Raw genomic sequence first — 8,956 nt, 5'->3', positions numbered from 1 at the left:
CTTCCTCCAGCCCCTAACGATAAAAGTCTCCCTGTTTCCCAGATAGCAGTGCACACTCTTGGGGAAACCACGTCTTCATTGGCTCTCCTTTGAGTTCTCCTAGTTGAGTCTGCCACTTGCTTCCTCCTGGGACTTTGACACCTAAATGGCAGTTCACAACCATCTGTAACTCCAGCCCCAGGGAATCTGACATTGGCTTCTCACCTGTGAAAGTATTGATTGCATGGGGTTTATGCAGGCAAACACACTCATCATTCACAATAAATAAATAAATGAATAAATAAATAAATAAATAAATCCAGTAAAAAAAAGACTGGTGGGGAGAGGAGGTTTTGTTAATAGGTATGGGAGAGGGACAAGAAAGACTGGGAAAAAGTAATCTTTATATATTATGGAATTATCAACAAGAAAATTCATCAACGAGAAAGCAAAACAAAAAAATAGAAATAGAAGGAACATTGTTAAACTTTTTCTATGAGAGTACAGCTACCCTGCTACCCAAACCACACTAAGACACAACTAAGAGAATTACAGACCAATCTCCCTCATGCAAAAATACCCAATAAAATACTAAATTTTTCTTTAAAAAATTAAAAATTAAAATAATATTTTTAAAAATTCAAATATTAAAAAAACTGGGCAGTGGTGGCGCACACCTTTAATTCCACTTGGGAGGCAGAGGCATGTGGATCTCTGAGTTCAAGGCCAGCCTGGTCCACAGAGCAAATTCCAGGAGCCAGAACTATACAGAGAAACCCTGTCTCACAAAAAAGTAGCTCAGGCATACTTCTGACTAAAGAATAAATTTGACACTAAAAAAATTAATTTCTCTATTTTTATAGGCTATGCCTTCTACCGGCTATAGAGAGCCGTAATTATCCAAAACGTTGAAGGCTGAAGCGTTAGTGGTGCTTGGCTTTGCTGAGGTAACCGCTAGAGGGCACGCGTTAGTGGTGCTTGGCTTTGCTGAGGTAACCGCTAGAGGGCACGCTTGGCCTTATACACCGCGAACAGCCAGGGATTCCTCCTTTATACTCAGCAAGATCCTTTGGCCTTACTGTATGAGCTTGCCTCTTGACCTATAGAGTGGATTTGGGTGTGCTAATTGACATTAAACAAATCATTTAAAATAGTTTCCAGAGAATGAGTAGAGACAGGATTGGTGAGCCTTGCTGGCCACCGTCAGCCTAACGCCAGGTTCAATGAGAAACACTGTCTTTTTTCAAGACAGGGTTTCTTTGTGTAACAGCCCTGGCTGGCCTTGAACTCACAGAGATCTGCCCGTCTCTGCCTCCCAAGTGCTGGCATTAAAAGTTTGCACCACCACCCAGTGAGAAACACTGTCTTGAAAGAATAAGGCAGGTGCATTCTCACACGTGTATATACACCACACACACACACCTCACTCACACTCACACACACACACACACACACACACACACACATACACACACAAATATGCACATACATCCACACACACCAAGAAGGATAGGTCTTGCCAGGTGTGGTGACACACCTCTGCAATCAACCCCGCCCTCGGGAGCGGCAGGCTGGAGTATTTATTAGGAGTCTGAGGTCATCGTGGGCTCCCTTCTCAATGACATACCCTACCAAATGACCTTCACAGTTGAGAGCATAAACTGCAGTGTGTCCAGACATTGGAATATTAATTCAGCACTAAAAAGAGATGCGATATGAAGCCATGAAGAGATGAAAGGCACCCGAAATACCTATTAATAAAAGAAGGCAAGACTACAGGAAATGGGAAAACCGTGGAGCTAGTACACAAGATTGGAATTGCCAGGGCTTCAGAAGGGGGTGATGGCGAGAAAACAGAGCCAAGGGCAGATCTGTCTGTCTATCTGCCTTGTCTATCTATCTATCCATCAAATACAATTTGAGGAGAAAAACTTGAATGGTTTATTTGAAAACAACCATTGACTGTCTCTCTCTGTCTCTGTCTCTCTGTCTGTCTCTCTGTCTCTGTCTGTCTCTGTCTCTCTCTCTCTCTCTCTCTCTCCTTTTGAGACAAGGTCTCACTCTATAACCCAAGCCCTCCACCTGCCTCCGCATCCTGAGTGCTGCGATTACTTCCTATTATATATAAGGCAGACGGATTTGTCTGTACTAGTAAAGATGATCTCCAATGTGAGCTCTGAGTGTTGAGTGACAGGGATCCACCAGTGTCGCAGAACGGAACACTGTTCCATGTGGTGCAGGATATTGCTGTGTGGGGTAGTGCTACATGAGGTGTCTCTGTTTCCACAGCTCGGTATTGCCATCAACGTAAAAGTGCGGTCTAAAGAGTCTACTTTTTTATATGCCAGGTGGTGGTGGCGCATGCCTTTAATCCCAGCATTCGGGAGGCAGAGGCAGGGGGATCTCTGTGAGTTCGAGGACAGCCTGGTCTACAAGAGCTAGTTCCAGGACAGGCTCCAAAGCTACAGAGAAACCCTGTCTTGAAAAACTAAAAAAAAAAAAAAAAAAGAAGAAAAAAGAAAAAAAAGGTCTACTTTTTAACACTGAGCGTGGTGGCACACACTTTTAATCCAGCTCTCAGGAGGCAGAGGCAGGAGAATATCTGTGAGTTAGAAGCCAGTTTTGTTTATGAAGCAGGTTCCCAGGGCTTCTGAGACAGTAAGGGCTACACAGAAAGATCCTATCTCAAAAAAAATCTAGTTTTTTAAAAATGCAATTCTCCTGAGGAATAAGCATCCCTCAGTAATGTAGCATGTTCTTTGAATCAGTTACTTAGCTGTGCAGGTTTCCAGGCAATAACATAAGCATAATTAACAGGATTTCTGAATTTTTAATACTCCTTCCTGAACAGAAATTCTGCATACATCTATTTATTTCCCCTGTTCCTCTAGTTAAGCTGCTACTAGGTAAATTGTGTCCTGCCATGCTGTGAGCACACCCCTTTACCTTTTATAACAGGGTATTGTGGGATTATCATTTTCTCTGCGAACCTAATAGAGAAATAGAATTTCTCCCCACCCCCAGGGTTTCTCTGTGTAGCCCTAGCTGTCGTGGAACTCCCTCTGTAGACCAGGCTGTCCTCAAACTCAGAGATCCACCTGCCACTGCCTCCAAGTCCCGGTATTAAGGCGCGGGCCACCACAGCCCGGTTTAGTTAGAGCTTCTTTAGGAATAAATCTGCATAGGCTTCTGATGCGGCAAAGCCCACATGGAGGAGGATGGAGAGCTAATAGCGGCTGGACTCCCAAGGTGGCGTGCTCGTGTTCTGCACACTCGGTCTCACGTCACGGCTCTGGGACGGTGCCTACTTACGTCTGGGGAGACTGGCGTTGTCTGAGGGAGAGCAGCTGGCCTGTGTGTGGCAAGGGCAGGGAGACGCAATCCCAGGGATTACCGGGAACCATCCTCATCTATATTCAGACTCTCTGCCCCTGTTCCTCAGCACTCCCAGGGCTGTGTCCACACGGGCTTCATAGTGACTCATTTGCCTTCTGTCCAAAGCGCAAAAGCCAAGAGTGGCCGTGAGGTTTTATTTATGTAGGGCAGAGTCATGGGAGAGGGAGGTTGAATGAGGGCAGTAATGGAAGACTGGCTGTGTAAATTTCTGTAATTTAAAAATGTTTTACAGTTAGAATGAATCCATGTGTAACTTTTTTTTTTTTTTTTGGTTTTTGTTTTTCGAGACAGGATTTCTCTGTAGCTTTGGGGCCTGTCCTGGAACTAGCTCTTGTAGACCAGGCTGGTCTCAGACTCACAGAGATTCACCTGCCTCTGCCTCCCGAGTGCTGGGATTTAAGGTGTGCACCACCACTGCCCAACCAAGAATTTATATATGTGTATATATATAAATTATATATAATATATATTAAATATATATATATATAGAGAGAGAACATACAGTTGGATGGGTAGGGAGGTAGGGAGAATCTGAGAGGAACTGAGAGATGGTAAATATGATTAAAATATATTTTATAAAAAGTTTTTTAAGAAAAAAATTTAAAAAAGACAATGGCAATAATAACAACCCCCCAACCAGCTGCTCTGTCTTGTATAATTTGTTTTGAAAAGGGTTAATTATTAAAAGAAAATTTTAAGTAAAAAATAATTTAAGTAAAAAAAGGCGTTCATATATATTTATATGGATGCTTTTGAGAGGAAAAATGAGGACCAGCATGGCAGTATATGGGTCTCTGCTGTTCCTTGTCCCTGGTACCCTCCACACAGAAACACAAACAAAAGCTTCTCATTGTTGCCTCTGGCCAGCTGGTGACTAAGGGGCTGAGTAAGTCTTCCCAAGTGGCTGGAGCTCCATTCCCAGCCACTTGACACCATGTAGGGAATACTATGTTGGCAATGTGCAGCTGTTCAAATCTCCACCCCACCCCCGCTGGAAAGCCAGGGCCTGGAGGAACCAGAGCAGTCCATTCTACTTTAAATAAAATGCTTCCAGTGAACAGCTCTCTCCCGTTTATCAGAGGCTGAGACGCACTCCTTGCTCCCTTTTCCTTAGCCTTGGCGTGCCCCATTTCCATAAGGAATTGAAGACACAGTGCAGGGCCGGGGATTGGTTTCTTAGTCATGAATTATCTCACCCTGATGAGAAGAGCTCACTGCAGAGACAGTGGCTGTGGGTCTCTCGCGGGATGAAGTGTCGGAGAACAACTTGTGAGAATCCATTCTCTCCTTCCACCATGTGGGTCCCGGGACTTGGGCTCAGCTCCTGAGTCCTGGTGGCAGGTGCTCTTGTTTTCTGAGCCGGCTCACTGGCCCCTCTACCTTATGTTTTGAGTCAGGATCACTCGCTTATTCAGCTATATTGGCCGGCCAGTGAGCTCCCATCCTTCGGTTGTTCTAGAATCACTAAGTCATCCAGGTGAGAAATTACGCCTCACCTTGGGAACTCAGTAGAGGGAAAAGCTTTGTAGTGCACATCCAGCTTTGGCTAATGCTCACAGAGGAGCCAGCCATGAATAGATTCTAGATTCTACTATCTTATGAATGCTTTACCTTTATGCATTCCACAAACATTGTCATCTTAAAGTTTCTTTTGAATCCTGACTCCAGGTCACAATTTGAACCATTTTTTGTTTATTTGTTTCTGTGGCTTTGGAACTTGTCTTGGAACTCGCTCTATAAACCAGGCTGGCCTTGAACTCACAGAGATCTGCCTGTCTCTGCTGGGATTAAAGGCCTGCGCCACCACCACACGGCTCAGGCTCACTCTTTGAACAATTTAAACAGAGACAGGAAATCTGCTTAGGCAGACGGGAGATTTACACAGCACAAGTATTACGTGTTCCTAGAATTATTTTAAGTACACACGTTGTTTGTTGTGCTTTGAATAGCTGTTACCCACCTGACAGAAATAAGCTTTTATTTTATTTTTCATATGTTTGAGTGTTTTGCTTGCATGTATGTCTGTGCACCAGGTGTGCCTTGTACCCACAGAGGGCAGAACAGGGAGTCTGATTCCCCTAGAACTGGAGCTACAGGAGGTTGTGAGCCACCAGGTACTGGGAACTGAACCCAGCTCTTCTGGAAGAGCAACTGGTGCTCTTAACTGCTGAGCCATCTTTCTAGCCCCCAAATTATGCTTTTCTTAAGGAAAATAACTGAAGGGGGGAACTTTATTGTAGGGCAAGACTTAATGGCTGTCTCCCTGCACTGCTGCCTTAAGTCACTCACAGAGGTAAATTCTCTGGCAGAGAAAGGGGTTGTAAAGCAGGGTTGTCTCTTTTGTCATGGGAACAGAGCTTAAGGCTGGTCAATACTGGTGAGCAGACATTTACATCCTAACATCCTGAATTTCCCTTGATTCTGATAGGCCCGGTTAGCACACTGCTTCTCTTTGTAGTATTTTGGAAGCAGCACTCCCTTAGTTAAATTCTACTTCGTGTGATTTAAAGTCACCTAAGCAAATCTATTAGTAAATTCTTTTTGTTGTTGTTTTGTTTTTTTGAGACAGGCTTTCTCGTGTAACAACCCTAGCTGTCCTGGAACTTGCTCTATAGACCAGATGGGCTTTGAACTCACAGAGATTACCCCTCCCCACGCCTCTGACTTCCGAGTGCTGGGATTAAAAGTGTGAGCTACCATCTTCCAGCTAAAAACCAATCTTTTAGGAGCTGATAAAATGGCTCAATTGGGAGCCTACAGAGATGACTTGGAGGTTAAGGTTCTATCCTAGAAGACCCAGGTTTGGTTCCTAGCATTCACAGAGCAAGCACACAACTGTCACTCCATTTCCAGGAGCTCCAGCGCCCTCTGCTAGCCTCTGTAGGCATTGCATGAGCAACGAAGCACATACATACGTTCATACATGCATGCACTCAGGCAAAATACACATATAAAATAGATTTATACTCGCTGGGCAGTGGTGGCGCATGCCTTTAATCCCAGCACTCGGGAGGCAGAGGCAGGTGGGTCCCTGTGAGTTCGAGGCCAGCCTGGTCTACAAGAGCTAGTTCCAGGACAGGCTTGATAGCTACAGCTAAACTCTGTCTCAAAAAAAAAAAAATATTTATACTCATACTCATAAAATAAATCTAAAACGGGAAAAACAAAAAAGATGGCTCACTGAGTAAAGGTATTTGCTGCTTGATGATACAAACCTGATAAACTGAGTTTGATCCCAGGAATCCATGTAAAGGTCAATGATGGAGGATTCCCATTGGCTAATAAAGAAACTGCCTGGCCCATTTGATTGGCCAGCCCTTAGGTGGGCGGAGTAGACAGAACAGGAAGAAGGAAGTGAGGTAGATGGCTCAGTCAGATGCTATGCCTCTCCTAAGTTAGACAGACCACCGTGCCTCTGCTCAGGGAGACAGATGCGATGAAGCTCCAGCCCAAGATGGACATATGCTAGAAACTAAACGGTAAGGCACCACTTCGTGGTGCTACACAGATTATTAGAAATGGGTTAAAGCAAGATGTAAGAATTAGACAATAAGAGGCTAGAAATAATGGGCCAGGCAGTATTTAAAAGAATACAATTTGTGTGTTGTTATTTCGGGGTATAAGCTAGCGGGTGGCCGGGAGCCGGGCAGCGGGAACGCAGCCCGCAGCTCATCACTACAGGTCAAAAGAGAGAATCAATGCCAAAAAGTTCTCTGACCTTTGTGAATGCCAAGGCACAGGCCCCCAACCTATAATGTGCATGCACGCATGCACACACACACACACACACATACACACATACACACAACTTTCAAAACTTTTTTGAGATCAGGTTTCTATGTGGTCCTGGATGTCCTGGAAGTCACTGTATTGACAAGACTGACCTTGAACCCACAGTGATCCACCTGAGTACTGGGATTACAGCAAGTGCCATCATGCCTGTCAAACATTTGTTAAATCTTTCTTATAATATATTATTTTTCAGCCTGGATAACAAAGAGGACCCTAAGAGAGATATACTTGGTTCTACATAGGGAGGAGAAAAAGACAAGATCTCCTAAGTAAATTGGGAGCGTGGGGGGTCATGGGAGAGGGTAGAAGGGGGGGCTGAGGACGGGAGCAGAGAAAAATGTATAGCTCAATAAAAACCATTAAAATATATTATTTTCAATTATGTGCATAGGGGTATATACTTACTCCAGGTGACCATGGAAGCCAGAAGAGGGGAGTTAGATCCTCCTGCTTCTGCCTACCGAGTGCTGGGATTAAAGGGGATTAAAGGTGTGCGCCACCACCGCCCGGCTAATGTTTTTTACATAATTGAAAATTTTCAGAATGAATGGTTGCAAAAAGGCCATGACACTAGGGAGAATGACTGACTCGGGACCAAGTACACTGAAAATGAACAGTTGCAGAAAGGCCATGACACTGGGGAGAAAGACTGACTCGGGACCAAGTGTGCACACGTGCACACTCGTTCTCAGATGAGTGGAGTGTATCGTTTTATATTTGGAAGCTTCGGAGGTGTAACCATCCAAGGAAGCTAATGAGATCACTGTCTATTTGAAAGCTCCATGAACAGTTAGATGGTGGACCGGCTGGTTAGTGATGTCGCTTGCTAAGGGCAAGCCTCGAATCAGGCCCCTCTCGGACACCTTAGCTGCTTGCCCAGAGCACCGTCTGCTGGGTGGACGGACACCTCAGAGCAGAGGTGAGCTCCGAATCTCCCCACAGAAACAGTCCGTTTGCCCCGTGGGCTGTCATGAGAGATGGGAAGTGACACATGGCTCCTGTGGGTCGTTAGGCCCTATTCTAGGCTTTCGAACGTACCATCTAGAAAAACTAAGGACCACTCGATGGATTTACCTGCCATTCTTCAGCAGAGGCCCTGCGAATCTTCTCTGAACAGTTCCAGCTTTAGTGCATGTGCTGCTCTGGTGGTCCCTCCTAATCCAGAGCGGTTCCCACCATAGAGGAAAAGCAAGTCGGCCACCAGCGTAGAATGGCACAGTGCTTGCTTCTCAGATCAAGGGAAGTCACAGCTTTATTACTCCTCAGCATCCACCCACGCAAGTAAGGACACACCCTCTGCTCCTGCTCGCAGCCTCCTGAAAGCGTTGCTTTTAGTATTCGCCAGGCTTTTAATCACAGTTCATTGCGCATTAGGGTTTTGTTAAAGCCTGTTTCTACTCTAGTAACCGAATATCAGCTGGTAGATACTGGGTGATGGGAGGGGGTCGAGTGGAGATTTTGTTGTGATTTTTTTCTTTGTCTTTTGAGACAGGGTTTCTCTGTCACTTTGGAGATTGTCCTGTAAAGTACTCTGTTGACCAGGCTAGCCTTGAACTCACAGAGATCTACCTGCCTCTGCCTCCTAAGTGCTGGGTCACAGAATCATTTTTTTTTGGGGGGGGCGCTTTTCGAGACAGGGTTTCTCTGAAACGTTGGAACCTGTCCTGGAACTAGCTCTTGTAGACCAGGCTGGCCTCAAACTCACAGAGGTTCACCTGACTCTGCCTCCTGAGTACCCTTCAAAATTATGTTACAGGAGGTTTGGCCTAAGGTGTGGCTACTAACACAT

At 45.1% G+C, this 8,956-nt stretch overlaps 1 pseudogene; it reads right to left on the bottom strand.

Moving 5' to 3' along the window:
• Positions 1-8,212: 8,212 nt before the first annotated feature.
• On the bottom strand, positions 8,213-8,310 carry LOC119820077 (annotated as a pseudogene).
• Between the last annotated feature and the right edge of the window lie 646 nt (positions 8,311-8,956).

The sequence above is a fragment of the Arvicola amphibius genome, chromosome 7 (genome assembly GCF_903992535.2).
Source record: "Arvicola amphibius chromosome 7, mArvAmp1.2, whole genome shotgun sequence".
NCBI classification, from domain to species: Eukaryota; Metazoa; Chordata; class Mammalia; order Rodentia; family Cricetidae; genus Arvicola; species Arvicola amphibius.
The sequence above is the reverse complement of the archived record's forward strand: the minus strand, read 5'-3'. Positions and strand labels throughout refer to the sequence as shown.